Consider the following 18,203-nt stretch of genomic DNA (forward strand, 5'->3'; position numbering starts at 1 on the left):
CCCTCCTTCTCTCCATCCCTCCTTCCTTCCTTCCCTCCTTGCCCAACAGGATCCATCCACAGACAACTACTGCTCTTTCTCTGCTCTGCTCTGCTCGGCTCCAGGGGTAAGAAATGTGAAACACGACCAAGTTGGTAGAAGCTACAAAAAGCTTTACAAGTTGTAAAACTATAAAAGCAGTGATAACTTTATAATTTGTTACAGCTGAAAAACCCGACGAGGAGAAGGACTCCCTGAAATACTCTCCTCGTCCACTTTGTCCTCATAGGTCTCTGTAAGAAGACATAGAATCATAATAATATTTTTACTGAGGTAAATATGGTAGTATTTGTGCTTTGTGGAGGATAGGTCATCAAGGGATCAAGGTCAGGTTAATACAGTAATATTCATTGTAAAACATATAAAACATCATGACCATTATGAACACCAAGTTACAAAAAAAGACATAAAATCACAATAATGTTTCTCACAGCGGTAAACATGGTGGGCTTTGCAGGTCTCCTAGTGGACAAGGTTAAATAAACATCTCCATATTAAACTATCTAAAACATCATGACCATTATGAAGAACAAGTTACAGCGAGAGAACAGAGAGAGCCGACCTCTGACCTGAGCTGAATTCCAATCTCAACAACCGATGCTTCTGCCCAACAATAGAGGCAGAAACAGAGCTCAATAAAAGGCTACGGTCCCTATGGTCCCTCAGTTACGTCATCTATCTACATGGTAATAAACACTTTATAAATCCTTTATTACACAAATGAGATGTTAATGGACAATTCATGTCCTTTGATCTGTCCTAATGTTTGCAGCCTGACTTTGAAGATGAAAAAGACGGAAAGCTGCGGACTCTGACAATAATCTTAGACAGAGGATATGAGTCTGCAACAGTATCGCGAATGCTCAATAATGTAGTCATCGCTTTCGATATGAACCAATTCCAAAATGCAGATGTATCACTTCTAAGGAAATGCTTATTAAACTACAAACTGGGAGCCATTCAATGTCAAGTATTATTGATGTTCCTCCCTTCTGGGTAAGGATGAGTTAATAGCCCTTTCCACCACAGAAAACAGTCTACGTCTGGTTATAAAAGACTAAAGTTGATTGAAGTAATAAAAGTGGTGTAGATCATGTTGATATCGAAGGGAAGGGAGGAGTGAAGTGAATAGTTGACTGAGCAGAGGTGAAGTTAACAATATATCTAATGAGAAAGCGATTGTGCAGTGCGATATTCCATCATATGGGTTTCATGAGTCTCACACGTTATTTGTGCTCTCGTAAATCACCGGCATCATTTTGAAAAGATGCGATACGTAACCTCTCCCCTCCGATATTAAATATCATTCAGACGTAAACCAAAGCCATATTAGCAGTGATCATTCTCATCTGTGTTGAGTGGTCATCTTATGGTTGAGCCAGACGCCAAGCAGCACCTGCTCCGACAGGCCAAGATAAACTTTCCATGAAACCCGAGAACGATTCAACAAGGGGGTGGTGGATTCATCCAACTGATTATCCATCTCAAAAGACACATCCAAGATTCTTAGATTGGTAAAATATGTGAGAGGTGAGACGCACCGGGACCTCGCTCAGCAGACAGACAACCCTCCCTGCACAGTACCTCTGGTTCACTCTGGTAACATTATTACAACTGGTATTACTGCTCCTTCTTAAGCAATAAAAACACAATAGAAGATGTTTCAACAAAAATAAGTCCATATTTAGAGGTAGGAGAAGAAGAATCATTTTTTCCTTCCTTCCTTCGCTACTACTAAACCCCTACGCCACAAGTCTTCTCTCTTAACCCAACAAATGATATCATCACAAAACGCTTGTTATTTCCTAATGAGGTCTGTTCCACATGGATGACTTGATATGGACATAGGGGGGCTGGGAGTGTGTGTGTGTGTGTGTGTGTGTGTGTGTGTGTGTGTGTGTGTGTGTGTGTGTGTGTGTGTTTGTATGTGTGTGTGTGTGTGTGTGTGTGTGTGTGTGTGTGTGTGTGTGTGTGTGGGAGGGGGGGGTAGGTACAGTATAGGGGGGCTACAGTATGCCAGCCCTCGGAGTTGGTACTGTAGACATTGCCATGACCACCCTGTCTGTTTTAACCTGGCTCTCTCTCTCTCTCCATATATACCATGATTCCCCTGTCGTCTCCTCTTTTAACCGCAGTAGTTTCACTTGTGATTTACCCCTGTTACTATGCGTGAGGCCCCAGAGGGCAGGAAGAGACCACCTCGTTGCCCCAGACTGTGTGAATGGCAGAGTCTGAGCCCCCCGTAAGGTGCTGACACCACGCCTGCTCTCTCTCAGGAGGGTAAAAGGGCAAACACTCATCCAATCTCAAACCACAAGCCTGTATAAACAGCAGGGTCTAGCCACTTAGCTCAGTGGAGGATGATGGAGGGCGGAATCGGAGGACGGGCTCATTGTAACGCATTGAACCTAATTCAAACGTGTTTAGTACCGTTCCTCATTCCGTTCCATGTATTACAATGAGTCTGTCCTCCGATTTCTACCTCAACCACCAGCCTCCACACGTGTTTGATAGCATTCCTCATTCCGTCCCATGCATTACAATGAGCCCGTACTCAGATTTCTACATCCACCAGCCTCCCCTGAGTTAGCTGGAGGGGACAGTGGAGATAATACTGTCAAGGTTGTATCCTGTCTACTATAGTACTAGTCAGACCGGCTACAATGTCAAACAAGGGGGATTTTTAGGTCATAAAAGATTGATAATAAACAAAGTGTAGTGCATAAATCTAGTTTAGATTCTGTTATACGACTGATCTGATTTCATAAACACCAGAGGAACATCCAGATTCCTTAATAACAGTCTCTCAGATGTATTATTCCCTCCATTTAGCTTAGGGACTCTAAAGAGCCAAAAAGCCAAGTCGTAGAAAAAGAAAAGTCTGGCTTAATAGTTTACATATACGTATCATAGCTAGCTTCTCACTTTGACTTTGACTTTGATTCCTTTGACATTTAAAAGACAAACTGTGATTTCCAAAAATCAGTAATTTATGTTTTTCTTTTTTTTTTCTCGAGCCAATGAGCCTTTGTTCCAGCCAGGATCCTGGAGTTCAGATGGGGGTTTGGGCCGATGCTAACAGGCGTTACCTGTGTTCATGCACGCTCTGCTGGCCGCTGAGAAGAAAAAAGGGCCTCTGGACTGAGGTGAGAAAATGAGGTGAGGTTAAACTTGCAACTGGTAAATTATTAATGCGCCATAAATAACTGGAAAGTTTCATTATGTCCCATTAGGGTCCGTTAGCGCAACAGTGAATCATCTCGCTGTCATGAACGCATCTGTGCTGAAGAAGGTGTTAAAAAAAGGAGTGAATAAGACCAGGGTGTGTATACATTTTTTATGTCTTCAAAAGCTCCTCTGTGTATGAGCCATTTTGGACTTCTGGGCTTTAATGTCAATCATTGTATAAATGACTATGTAATGCTAAAAACAACGTTTTAAGTGACATATACAATTTTATTGAAAAAGACAGGATATTCAATTGAGCCCCAGTAATCTACGTATATCCTATTGCACTGACAAGGTTTTCCAGCACACTCAGCTTTGACTCCTGCGACAGTACAGTTTGTTGGCCGACTAAACAACACAAACTCACCACTCGGCAGGTTGTTTAGGATTCATATCTTCAATAAATAATTCTGCCCTAGACCTTAAACTGCAGACTGTTTCTGGACAAAACCTGACTTCGCTCCCTCTTCCAACTGTATGCCCTGTACATGTGTCTACTTTTCACTTGTATTGTTAAATAAGTCATGTTTATGTGTTAAATAAGTCATGTAAATGACGTAGATCAGAAGCTATAGAATAGATATAGGTTAGACCGAATGGTATAAATAGAGAGAGTCCGGTTACGACGGACATTTTATTTGTATTCAAGCGTTATTTATTCAGGGGAACCTGACTGAGACCAGAGTGTCCTATGCAGCAGGGCCTTGTTACACAGAAGACAAAGGAAAGAAAGACAGAAAGAAAGAAAGAAAGAAAGAAAGAAAGAAAGAAAGAAATATACAACAGATCATTCACTAAAAACTTGAAATGACCTAACGGTATCAGAGTGTCCATTTCTGGGGCATCAGGTAGGTCATTCTGTGAATAAGGAGCACAGTAACTAAAAGCAGTTCTCCTTGATTCTGTTCTGGTTCATGGTGGTGCATGCCTACAGAGCTTAGTGTACTGGAATGATCAGTGTGATCAGCAGTGGGTCCTACTGTCCTGTCTTGTCCTTCCCCTCTCAATGCAGCCTAAGCACACTCAGTTGTCAAATCACTGCCTCTCCTATATACTGTGTTCTTCCCTCTCTTTTCCCAGGTAACACTCCTCTCTTTATATTCCTCCCTTCCCGATCCCAGGTAACACGTCTCTCCTTCCAGATACCGGTAAACAGGTTCTCTAAACAGCTTCTCTAGTAGCCTACTCTAGTGACTGGACCCCAGGATTTATGTCCCTGTTCAGTGGCATTTCACCAATGGAAAAACCTACCTAAATTCTGGGAATAGGAGTATGTGGAGATGCCATTGTGTGTGTGTGTGTGTGTGTGTGTGTGTGTGTGTGTGTGTGTGCGTGTGCGTGTGCGTGTGCGTGTGCGTGTGCGTGTGCGTGTGCGTGTGCGTGTGCGTGTGTGTGTGTGTGTGGGTGTGTGGTGGGGTTGATCGACGGTGCAATTTGGTTTTGCTGGGGCTCATAAAAGTGAGGAGCATCTAACTGCCTCACTACATCCAAGCCTTAATTCATTCCTTATAATGTAACGTTTCCCCCCCCCCCCTCCACCCCGCCCCCCCAAGGGAACTCTGGCAGCCAATGAAACGGTCTCACAGCCTCCTCCTGATGCTTGGCATGTCTGTTTTTTATTACAGGTTGAATGTATTTTTTTTTTCTTCAACTTTCATTACTCAAACCGTTCTTTTCTGGAAATAAGTATTTGTGATAAATGACTGTTGGAAGCACACACAGTATTTCACCATTGCACACTCTCTTCTTGTGGGAGGTTGGGCGGGGGTGGAAGGGGGCTGAGGGGGGACGAGGAGATTAAGTCCTATTTTCCCTCCTTTCTAACATGCTCACGCTCAAGTCATCTCCACAGCTTGCTTCACCGTAACCAAGGATAGCCTAACCATTGTGGTGAGGGGAAAAAGGAACAGTGTGTTCACCTTGTATCAACAACCTCTGAATACAGGGAGTGTGTGTGTGTGTGTGTGTGTGTGTGTGTGTCCCAGGGAAGGCTACTGTGTGGGATGGAGCGAAACACAAACGGAGTTACCTATTTCATAACGACACATCTTGAAGACACTGAAATCATGTGTACCAAGTGACTCCCATCCAGGAGTTACTGTACTGTACTGTACTGTGGTGGTAACCCACACTGAGGATCACCCCTTAAAACACCTGGCCCTGTTAGAGGAAAGGGTTCCAAAAGAAAGAACCCTTCTTGGTCCCATGTATGTATCTCTGTGGAAAAGGGTTATACTTGGAAGCTAAAAGGGTTTTACATGGAACCCTGTAACAACCGATAATGTAATAACATCGGATAATGTAATAACTTGTTATAATGTTATGACTTTTGCGTTGATAATGTCATGGAAAATGTAATGATGTTTTACATTATCCACCTCTTATTATGTGTACAATCCTATGAGTACAACTTTTTGGATGAATAATAATGAGTAATAACTGACCAAAATCATTGTCTACATGGTTGGATGTAGTTACTGTAGTTCCAGGGCTTTGACCCTGACGTGACCCTGTACATTTCTGCTGTCTCTCTCTCCTCTCAATCACACCAAGTCGAAAGGTAAGATATGAAATTCAGTGAATCAAACCAAATAGTTCAGTATCTAGGATGGCTACAATGAGAATGACGTATTACTTATGTTCATAAGTAATGTTCATGCCATACTAATAGTGCCTCGTTGGCAAGCTCTGAAAACAGTAAATCTACACCAGTCTTATCCAGTATATACAACCCTGGTTCTGCACTTCTGAGTGCAGGTTTTAGTTGTCAATCTGCGCTGCAGCAACACATACATGGGGTTGTCCATGTTCCACATGTGTGTGCTCGATGCACGCTAACCCTCCTATACTTAACACATTAAAATATTTGAATGTTGAAGAAAAACATACAAAACATGAGATTCAGATTAAAAACAGTCAAAAGTTGAAAAGAAAACAAAGAAAGTTTTCTTTGCCTTTTATTACGTTTTAAGGCCAGGGTTAGAGCTGGAGCTAAGGTTAGGGTTGGAGCTGGAGCTAGGGTTAGGGCTGGAGCTAGGGTTAGGGCTGGAGCTAAGGTTAGGGCTGGAGCTAGGGTTAGGGCTGGAGCTAGGGTTAGGGCTGGAGCTAAGGTTAGGGCTGGAGCTAGGGTTAGGGCTGGAGCTAAGGTTAGGGCTGAAGCTACTGTAGGATTAGGTTTAGGGTTGGAGCTAATCTTAGGGCTGTAGCTAGGGTTAGGGCTGGAGCTAAGGTTAGGGCTGGAGCCACTGTAGGATTAGGTTTAGGGTTGGAGCTAGAGTTAGGGTCGACATATGGGGGAGCTCTTGAGCTAGTTGGGTACCCTAAATAGACAGAAATAATGTCAAGAAATGATTTTATTCGGCATACAGGGGTACACCACTTACGAGCAAAAGTTTATTTTGCAGCAGTCCAGTATTGTAGAGTGATAACATAATTATAGATGTAGCCTCTCTACAGTACAGTAGCTGTTCTCTTGGCAGTGTGTGTGTGTGTGTGTGTGTGTGTGTGTGTGTGTGTGTGCGTGCGTGCGTGCGTGCATGCATGATTTTGGTAAGTCATTACATTATTCATGCAAAATAATTTACTCACCGGATAAAGTAATAACCACGGGATAATAAATAAAGTTATTACATTATCCGGTTTAATGACATTATAAACGCAAAAGTTATTACATTGTGAAACGTTATTACATTAACGTTATTACAAACCCAAAAGGGTTTTCCAACAGGGACAGCTGAAGAACCCTTTTGGGTTCTAGGTAGAGCCTGTTTTACTGAGAGTGTGGGTGGGGATGCCTGCCTGTAGGATGTGGTCCATCCCAGCGCTGCTATGGTAGGTGGTAGGCCTACGCCAGGGGTAGAAACACCCGCAGCGGATGAAGCTGGACCCACTCCAAACTCCCCGTTTAATGGCTGTTTAACGGCTCCGTCTGGAGGTTGCTGATGAGGTGCTAAGTGTCTATTAAAGGCAGACACTCCTTCAATCTGGAGAGGCTCCTTTCAAAAACCACCCCGAAAAAGCCCTCCGAACAGGGATGAAGTAAGCTTTACCTCCAATTGATGTTTAACGGATCAAGCCTAAAAACATCATCTGAAGGGTCGGTAAAAATGCCTTTGAAAGCACGTTCACTTTTTGATCAAGCTGGTTTTTTTTTTACCCTGGCTCAAAGAGCAACATTTCTTGAAGAAATATTAGCGTTTCAAATTTGTTTCCCAGAGATTCTTCTGCACGATGTGGATTATGGTCTTTGCTCATTATTGCCGAAGGAACATCGCGACTTGCGCATGACATTAATGGGATATGTGTGCCATCGAGTTTATCATAAAACGAGAAAAAAAAACATTTGTTTGGAGTGTGATTTCTAGATTACCTTATCGTTGGCTATTGAATGTAGTACATTAATGACCAAATGGAGACGTCTTTGGTGGGCCAAATTCAATAAAGCAAAAAGGTTATAGAGTCTTCACTCAAGCACGCACGTGCACGCACACACACACACACACACACACACACACACACACACACACACAAAAGCCCTACACTGCAAGGACTACAGTGTTGCTTACAGGCATGACAGCTGCTGTGAGGATGATGTCCTACCTCTCCATCAACGTAGTAATGACAGGAAGACGATGTGTCCTTATCTAAACTACATTCACTGTCTCAGGAACCTATCCATCCTCTTCTAGATTTCAACTGATGTGTCTTATCCAAACTACATTCACTGTCTCAGAAACCTATCCATCCTCTTCTAGATTTCAACTGATGTGTCTTATCCAAACTACATTCACTGTCTCAGGAACCTATCCATCCTCTTCTAGATTTCAACTGATGTGCCTTATCCAAATTACATTCACTGTCTCAGGAACCTATCCATCTTCTTCTAGATTTCAACTGTACAGTGGAGGCTGGTGGAGGTAGACATCGGAGGTCGGACTCATTATAATGCATGGAATGGAATGAGGAATGGTATCAAACACGTGTTTGTTACCATTCTTCATTCCATTCTATGCATTGAAATGAGCCCGTCGTCCAATACCATTCCATGTACTACAGTGAGCCTGTCCTCCAATTTCTACCTCCACCAGCCTCCCCTGGTACTGTATTCCTATCTGAGTTGATCCTCTGTAGTATTTTGTTTTCTCACAGCATTCCTGGCATGGTGGAGCCCTGGAGAAAACCTGGAGACCCCTGGTTTCTTGGCTGACGACAGGCGAGAGCTGCTTCACACAATAGAGAGTTGTGTGTGTGTGTGTGTATTACCTCATTGAAGGTAGAGCAGATAGATCATGAAGACCAGAGGTATGAACTGTAAAAACGTGTCAGGTCTCATCTTCCACCTGTTTATAGGGCAGCCAGCTTGGAGGAGCTGACCGACTCGTGGAAACTCCCAAGGTTAGAAGGCCACCACATGCTACATCTCATTCAATAGTGGTTGAATCTAAAGTGGGATTTAGTCTTGAGTGTTTTATTGTAGATGGTGAATCACTGCATTCCCTGCACAGGTGAGAGTAGATAGAGATCAAGAGGGGAAAGAGTGAATTGAAGCAACATGTCAATGTGGGCTACATTGAACTAAAAGGTTCAAGCATAGCTCATGAATCTTGTTCTGGAAAAACCCTCTATGAGACATACAGTAACCACAAAGATATGCTCAAACCAGGGGGAGGCTGGTGGAGACAGAAATCGGAGGACAGCCTCCACTGGCTCAAACATCCTACAGCGTAAACCCCCCTCGTAAACACGTACAGTTCCCAACCACGACATACAACATACACGACCGTGAAACATACAGTACAGACACCAATAAACAGTTGGCCTTTGCCACACGATCGGACGCAGTTCACACAGTCGACACAACTCACCCCCATACACAAAACCGATCTTCACGCCAAGCCCACATCAGGATGGAAGTTGTCTTGAAGCAGGGTGAGTTTGGAGGGTGAGGGTGAGGGTGAGGGTGATGCTCCATTGCTCTACCAGGAGGGTATGCATCCACACACAGCACAACCCAACGACCCAGACCTGACAACCCTCAGCACACCAGGGCCCTCGTGGTTTGCGGTTTGTTTATAATTTTATAGCAAAACGGGGGTCGCGTAGCAACATTGTTTAATAACAGTAGAACTGAAAAGAGCAAAAAATAAACAGCATTTCTGGCAAGCTTCCTTAGCGGGCTTTTATAAAAAGAAACTTGTTAACCTGCCCATAACACTTGATTTTACACAAGCCATTTGCAGTGCCTGAAGTAGCTCCTTTTCCCTCGATGCTTCTGTGGCTTCCATAAGGGTACAATACAGCAAGTGAGGTTCTCTCTGTCGGTCCATCGAAACATCCAGAGAAAGAGACGGATGGAAACACAGACTGAAGCTGATTGAAGCTTCTCAGCACAGTCATTTTATGTTACACTTACGGGTGCTAATTGATACATGAAAACCGAGTACAGCAGCTCATTCCATGTATTACAATGAGTCTATCCTCTGATTTCTACCCCCACCAGCCTCCCCTATAGTACAGTATATGCCTGCATTACCTCATTATAACCAGTTCAACACACAGTGTAGGTTTTGTCGAACACCCATACTACAAATTCTACATTTATTTTTTTAGATATACATATAATTGAACATTGAAAACTGTAAATATACTGAAATTATGTTCTACAATAGCACATTCAAACATTCTTAAGTTTGCCCACAGGATTTTGATTGATTTATTTAGCAATTGAGTTGAAAGGGGCAGTATACTAATTATCAGTATATACTGTACATTTACAGATCAATGTAAATGTGTCAGAGTTAGCGAGAGACATAATGTCATCTGTAGTCCCTGGGTAGATTTAGATGGACCTCTCTCTCTCTCTCTGTCTCTCTCTGTGTGTCTCTCTCTCTCTCTCTGTCTCTCTCTGTCTCTCTCTGTCTCTCTCTGTCTCTTTCTGTCTCTCTCTCTGTCTCTCTCTCTCTGAGCTCCATCCAGTCGTTTAGCGGTGTGGCAGTTGGCCATGATGCCCAGGCTGAGGCTGTGTCTGAGGCAGTGGAGGGAGCAGGCATGCAGGTGAGGGCGGGCTGAGGCAGTCATCCAGCAGGCTCACCTGTGCACAGCAGACAGGTGTGCCGGCTCCCTCAGCCAGGAGGCACCTCCACTGCACGGATTTCTCTTCTCCGATAGGGGTGACTGTCCCTGAGGGTCCCGGACGGAGGAGGAGAAAACAACATTTCAGCGCCATGTGTATTTCCTGGCCCCTGCTAACGCAGACCCCCATGGATAACACATTCCAGTGAGCAAGGCAGCCGTGAGAGCCCCCCCCCCCCCACCCTCCCTGTCCTCCCTCCACACACACACACCCCCACGCCCCAATCAGACCCTCCCCACATGCACTCAGGCGCATCGCCGAAATTCAAACCCAACGACCCCCACAGACAAACACTCGGCAGACCAGAGAGGCAGAATACTTCATCCTGAAAGATGTAATTTCACTGAGAGTGGCTGATATGAGGGTTGCAAGCAGCGTATAAAGGGGGTAGTACTGTAGGTAGATAGATAGACCTACTACAAGGGTCGAGGGGAAGTTAGGAATTCAAAAAATGGTGTATTATTATGTCCATATTCATGTTGAACAGGCGGAGATTGGCTTTATCGGTCAAATATGACAGCCAATATTTGCTCTACTGTGTTTGAATTTGTGATGAGATGTTCAAAGCCTTTAATTCTGTGATATTCATGCAAGGCGGACAATAATATATGCAGGAGTGTATTCAATTACAATTCAATAGTGGAACTGTTGCATCCCAAACATGTTTTTGATATTGCTGTAAGAAGTTGAGCTGATATAGTTTAACAAGGGGGATATAAGACTGGGGTTTTCTGATCTAATCTAAATCAAATATTTCTCATTTTACTAAAAACAAAGAAACACGATATTACCCATAAATCCTATTACTTTGATTAAAAGCATTAGCACTCTGTCCCTGAGCGACTGGAAAAGGAAATGTGTTGGAGATGGTGTCACAGGAACCAAGTTTGCCCACTTGGCAATTCAGAGTCATTAAAAAAGGGCGGGATGAACCCATCTGGAGGTTCGTCTCGTTAACGAAGCAGCACCGCTGCGACAGCTAACACCACGGAACCAAACTGAAGTTTACCCACTTTTTCCTCTCTCTCTCTCTCTCTGTCTCTCTCTCTCTCTCTGTCTCTCTCTCTCTCTCTCTCTCTGTCTCTCTCTCTCTCTCTCTGTCTCTCTCTGTCTCTCTCTGTCTCTCTCTCTCTCTGTCTCTCTCTCTCTCTCTGTCTCTCTCTCTGTCTCTCTCTCTCTCTCTCTCTCTGTCTCTCTCTCTGTCTCTCTCTGTCTCTCTCTCTCTGTCTCTCTCTCTCTGTCTCTCTCTCTCTTTCTCTCTCTCTCTCTGTCTCTCTCTCTCTGTCTCTCTCTCTCTGTCTCTCTCTCTCTCTCTCTCTGTCTCTCTCTGTCTCTCTCTGTCTCTCTCTCTCTCTCTCTGTCTCTCTCTCTCTGTCTCTCTCTCTCTCTCTGTCTCTGTCTCTCTCTCTGTCTTCAGTGTCCTGTCATATAAATTGTGATGACCTTATTTACACGCTGCATGTACATTTCAAAACAGAACCAATCTTGTCTTAAGAGTGCAAAGGTCACTCACTGTAAACTAAGGCTGTCGCTTCACTGTTTCATCCGTACGCATGGGGCCACACAGTGTTATAACATGTTAGTGCTGTAGAACTAATAGTTGTGTAATAGGAGCACCGAGGTCAAACCAGGCTACTGAGAATAGACACTGATAAGAATAAAAGGCGGCGAAGGGGGTAAGAGTTTTGTGACACAGCGGTCACTGCCGTTTTCTACTTCCTAGGTCACGACCTTGTCCACTTCCAGGCGTGGAACTCGAGGAGCATGTCGTGTGTTCAACGCTGATCTGCGTTTTCTCAAAAGTAACCCAATCTCAGTGTAATAAGTTAGGACTTTAGTTGGAGTCTCCCTTTACTCAAGGCTGTCACCTAGTGGTGTCTTTGAAAAAGAGTGAATAACATCTTTGCTTTGTGGTTTTCCCCCCACTTCATCTCCTCTGGAGAACTGGGGAGATGCAAGCAGCCCTTGATGTCGGGGGAGTTTTGTAGTGTCCATGGTTTGAGTTTCACACAGCTGTGCGAGAGGTGTGCTTATGTGGTGATTTGTTGCTCTATAATGGCTTTCTCCATGGTGATTCCCCTCTGAGACTATGAGATAACTGCTCTCGCCTTACCCAGAGAGCACCAGCTGACTTACTGCACAGGAGTGGCTGCCTGGATGGGGTGGATGGGGGCATTGGGGTGACCTGAGGGCAGGAGGGATGGGGATGGGTGGTGGGGGGGGGGGACCTGCAGGTGTGTAAACTCCTCTGACTACAGACAGGTGCACTGCACCTGCACCACAAATGCTCAATCACACCTACACACACCAAAATTCCGACTACACACGCACGGCAGAAAATAGCGTATTTCTGTATGTTGTGTTGTGATGCCTTGTGTTACTGCCTCACACCTCTCTGAGAAACCCCCCCCCCCCAACAACAACAAACACCTCAGCAATCACCCAACACAGATGTGGGATAACAGATCAAGCCAGTGGAACATGATGCATTATATCAGCTCCCCTGAGCCAAGCAGCACTCCCTAAATCTCCGAGGAGGTGAATACTGCCAGCAGACCGGCCAACATTGCCCTAGCAGCTCCTCCTCTCGCCTGGTGGCTAATGATGCTAATCGTCGTCCAGTTACATGGCCTGATTCAGCAGTTTGAGGGCACTTTCACACGGATAAAGTCATCTGGAGGAGCCAGTGTTCCGGATCGGAGGTTTCATCCCCAGCAGTGCTTGAAGACAGTCCTCTAGGAGGCTCCGAGCGGGGGAGAAGAAGGAGAAGAAAGAGAAGAAGAAGAAGAAGAAGCCTTGACTGATGACATGGACATTCTGTTCCCCCAGGGCTGTATTGTCGTCTGCGTCTTTATGCCACTTAGAAACTGTCTCCATGAGGTTAGACAATGCCTCTGTATCCAACCAATCACATTCCAGGGGCCTGGTTGGCTTCACACGCAGCAGCTACAACAACATCACTACAACTGACACAATTATTGAATCTCAATATGCACACAACAGGGGAGGCTGGTGGAGATAGAAATCGGAGGATGGGCTCATTGTAATGCATGGAACGGAATAAGGAATGGTATCAGGTACCAGCCTCCCCTGGCACACAACGATATCCCTGCAAGGAGAGTTTAAAAGTGAGCAACAAAGTTAGTAACAAAGGTTACCTTCCGGTCTAATATAAAACAAAACAAAAACATTCTATTTCCTGGCGTCTGGACAGCATTAGAGCATTCTTCACCACAGGACTAGAGGAATCCCCCTCCTAATTATAGTCTACAGCCACACTCTGGAAGCTTGTGAGTAAACGTTTTATCACTATGCGGTGGCAACACTCCATGGGGAGAGGACTAGTAAAAATAACAAGCTTGGAGAGCTCTTCTGTTTCTTCAGAGGAATTGTTTGTTTACACGTGATGCGGGGGGAGGAGGGGGAGGGTTGGAGGAGGGGAGGGGAAGTCTCTCTGTCGTGTGGTTTGGTCGAGTTTCCCCTGATGGGCTTGAGGCATGGTGGGAACTGCAAGCGATGTGTACCACAAACGATGCGCGGCGGTATCGTGTGATCATGTTTTGGCCTTTTTGTTCTGGGTAAATTGGGGAATTATGGGCAGAGCGGTACCCCATTGATAAACAGGCGGAGGGATAAAAAACATAAAGGGTCGCTGTGCAGACTTTGGAGATGAAAAATAACCCGGCCGCATGTAAACTGTGGTCGGAAAACACAAAAGCTGCTGACTAACTCCAGTAGGGTAGGAAGGTGGGGGCGCCCTGTTATTTGGTCTGGGCCTGGCTTCGAGCGCCTCCTTCGCCTAAACATGTTCCCTTTTGTCTGGGTGAAAGAGGGACATATATTTAGCCACCATCTGTATCATATAAAGCAGTGCTCATCACCTTCCTCCGAAATAGCCCTGCAAAAGTAATCCTGTTGTTGTTATTGTTTTTGCTGTTTATTCGTTTTACGGGCTGTCTTTGAGCACCCTGTTAAAATGACACACCTCATTCAAAAGCACAGGGAGGTTCTGAGGATAAAGGGCCATTTATTACTTCTCTTACCAACTCGCAGCGTATGAAACAGTCTCCTGTCTGAGTGGTTTTGAGTCTTCAACAACTGTCTCATTAAAACCTCGGCTCACTTTTTATACAGATGACATTTAATCTGCACAAAGTAAAATCCCATTGGCTTCACGGCTCTCGTGAATGTGTATGTCTTTCACTGGTTGGACAGATTTTGGTTTCAGAGCCAATGAAATGTCAGAAGAGCCTGACGGAGCCCCTGGCCCTCGCTTACTCCCAGGGTCAGCTTCCTACAGGCCTTCCTCAATGTAAACAGCCTGCTGTAATGAGAGCATTTTACACAGGACCTCTCATACGTGGGAGAGATATTAACAGCCTGACTAGGTTGAAACCCAAAACTGACCCTAACTGTAACCAAACTCCTAACCCTGACCCTAACCATAACCAAATCCCTAACCATATTTTAACCAATTCAAGATCAGTTTGCTGGTCAGCCATGTCCCCTTAGTTTTTCCCTTCATACCTACCACAGGGGAGGTTGGTGGAGGTAGAAATCGGAGGACAGGCTCATTGTTATGCATGGTATGGAATGGAATGAGGAATGGTGTCACACACATACATGCATGACACCAAACACTGCAAATTAACACAACAAAAACATGACAAAACAAATCACAACGAACCCTCCGTCACCTTGGAGAACATGGTCCTGACATACGTAAGTGGGACATACAGTCATGAGAAAAAGTTAGGACACCCCCAAAATATTAAGTTATTCTCTTAAAAATATGGACATATCAATATGTTATCTTCTTTCTAACAATGTCTATAGATAAAGGGGATGTAATTGAACAAAAAACTATGAAAATGTAACTTTGTAATCATTTATTTAACGAAAAATTAACAATAATGCCAATTCCTACTGAGGAAAAAGTTAGGACACCCTATGCCCTAATAGCTAGTATTGCCCCCCTTGGCTGAAATAACCTCAATTAGACGTTTCTTATAACTGTCTACAGGTCTCTGACATCAATTGGGAGAAAGTTTTTCCCACTCCTCCTTGCAGAATTCTTTCAGCTGTGTGATGTTCGAGGGGTGTCTTGCATGCACAGCCAGTTTCAAATCAATCCACAGCATCTCAATAAGATTAAGATCCGGGCTTTGACTTGACCATTCCAGAACTCTCAATTTATTTTTCTTGAGCCATTCCTTGGTAGATTTACTGGAATGTTTTGGGTCATTGTCATGTTGCATGGTCCACATCTGCTTCAGCTTCAACTTTCGAACAGATGGTCTCACATTTTCCTCAAGCACCCTCTGATACAATACAAAATTCATAGTGGATTCTATGATGGTGAGCTGACCAGGCCCTGCTGCAGAAAAGCAGCCCCAAACCATGACATTTCCACCCCCATGCTTCACAGTTGGTATGAGGTTCTTGTTCTCAAATGCTGTCTTGGTTTTGCGCCAAACATGTCTACTCTTACTGTGCCCAAATAGTTCAACTTTGGATTCATCTGTCCAAAGCACATTGTTCCAGAAGTTCTGGTCTTTCTCTAGGTGTTCTCTGGCAAACTTTAGTCTTGCCCTGATGTTTTTTTTTGACAGCAGGGGTTTCCTCCTTGCACACCTCCCATGTAATGCAAACTTGTTCAGTCTCTTTCTTATGGTGGATGCATGTACTTTGACATCAATTGTGGCAAGAGATACCTGTAGGTCTCGTGATGACATTCTGGGATTGTTGGAGACTTCTTTAAGCATCTTTCGGTCAGCTCTTAGGCTGAACTTGCTTGGGCGGCCTGACCTGGCCATGTTGGTGGTGGTTTTAAATGTTCTCCACTTGTAAATTATTTTCCGGACAGTGGAATGGCCAATTTCGAATAGTTTGGAGATCTTTTTATATCCCTTCCCAGACTCATATGCATCTACAATTTTTCTTCTGAAGGCCTCAGAGAGCTCTTTTGATCTCGCCATGGTGATGCAACTCACTTCAACAATCAAGAGCAAACCAAACTAAATATCTGAGGCTTAAATAGGACAGGCTCCTCCAAAATCCTCTGTAACGATGTTCTAATTATTTGCACCTGATGTGGTGCTCTTTATTATAATTTTAGGCATTTTAAGTGGAACTAAATGTGGGGGTGTCCTAACTTTTTCCTCACAAGAAGATTGCATTTCTATTAATTACATTTTACCAATCATTTTTTAAATAATTTGTTTCAGTTGTATTTGTTTAGTTATATTACCTCAATTTTTCAATATTGTTCAAATGAATATCAAATGTCCATATGTTTGAATATGTTGAAGAAGACAAAGGTTTTCATAGGGTGTCCTAATTTTTTCTCATGACTGTATTGACTGCAAAAACAAGGCAATGGTGAACTGCTCTCTCCTGTGCTGCCTGCTGCCCCTGTGATGCAGCTCCAGGGTGATTTTGTTATGGTTACAGTGCAGCCATGGCTGCCGCTGCACCAACAAGCCGAGAGGTTGGCCTCAATGCACATGGGCGCATTTCTCAATTGTTCAAAACTTCATTCCTCGCGTCCTCATCCACTCACTTCCTACTTAAAATGCATTGGAGAAGATCTAGGTTCCTTCCCTTTGATATTGTCCCCCAATGCTTTGTTCTGAAAAAAAGGGGAGTGGAGGACGGAGGAGAGGAATCAAGTTTCTAACAACTGAGAAAGTCCTGGGGTTAATTATGTGCCACAGCTCAGAGTTCACCAACAGAAAGAGTAAGTACTATAATATCTTTATTACATCAAGTGGAGTGGCCATTTACCTGATTGTTTCTAAGTAATAACTTTTCAGTACGTTATGTTTTGACGTTTATTACCGTTTTAAAGACGTCAGTCAGATTTAACAAACTAGATGAAGTTGAATGAACCTCGTTTATAAAGTCTCCCTTGTTGCTGGAGCTGCTGATCGGTTTTACAGTAAGTCTATGAATCAGAAATAGACAGTTCTGCGGCTTCTCACTCCATCCATCTTCTCAACAGCAGACTGGGATGACACTGCATAATCCTCAAAAGCAGACTCCCTCAAGGTTTCTTCTTCTTTAGACTCACATCCACACAAGAGTACACTTCACACAACACTCTCTCGGACCACAACAGCCAGGAGGATGGCATCACTTCTCGAAGCGAAAGGATAAACACATGGATTGAACAAGTATAAGACCATGCCAATGACAGCAAAACAATGAAGGAATCCTGACCCAACACTCCAGAATCTGTTATTCTAAATGTCATCACAACAGGATGCATTCTGTGGAACTGGGAGGAAAAGGCTTCAACCTCATGAACTAATAAGGTCCGGAAATAAAGGCTTTGAGAGGGACACTTTGTGAAAGTTTCATGCAGTGAAAACTGTTTGTATTTAAAGGCTATGTTGTAGACTGTACTCCTGCTCTGAATATACCATTACACAACTTTTAAAAGTTTTGCTGGGCAATAAGCCATACTCGATCAAGATATACAGTGCCCTGCGTAAGTAATAGGACAGTGAAGAATTTTTTCTTCTTTTGGCTCTACACTCCAAAAGTTTGGATTTGAAATCAAACAAATTCTCTACTTTAGCTATGAAATTAAAGTGCAGATTCTCAGCTTTTATTTTACACTTTTTAGACATATTCCCCCCCTATTTTAAGCCACAAAAAGTAATGGGACAGATTTAACAAATGTCCAAATTAAGCACTTATATTTAGTATATGCATGCAATAACTGCCTGAAGTCTGCGACCCATTGATCCCACTAGATGCTGGGTGTCTTCTCTGGTGATGCCAGACCTGTACTGCTGTT

The sequence above is a fragment of the Argentina silus genome (assembly GCF_951799395.1).
Source record: "Argentina silus genome assembly, chromosome: 10".
Taxonomy (NCBI): Eukaryota; Metazoa; Chordata; class Actinopteri; order Argentiniformes; family Argentinidae; genus Argentina; species Argentina silus.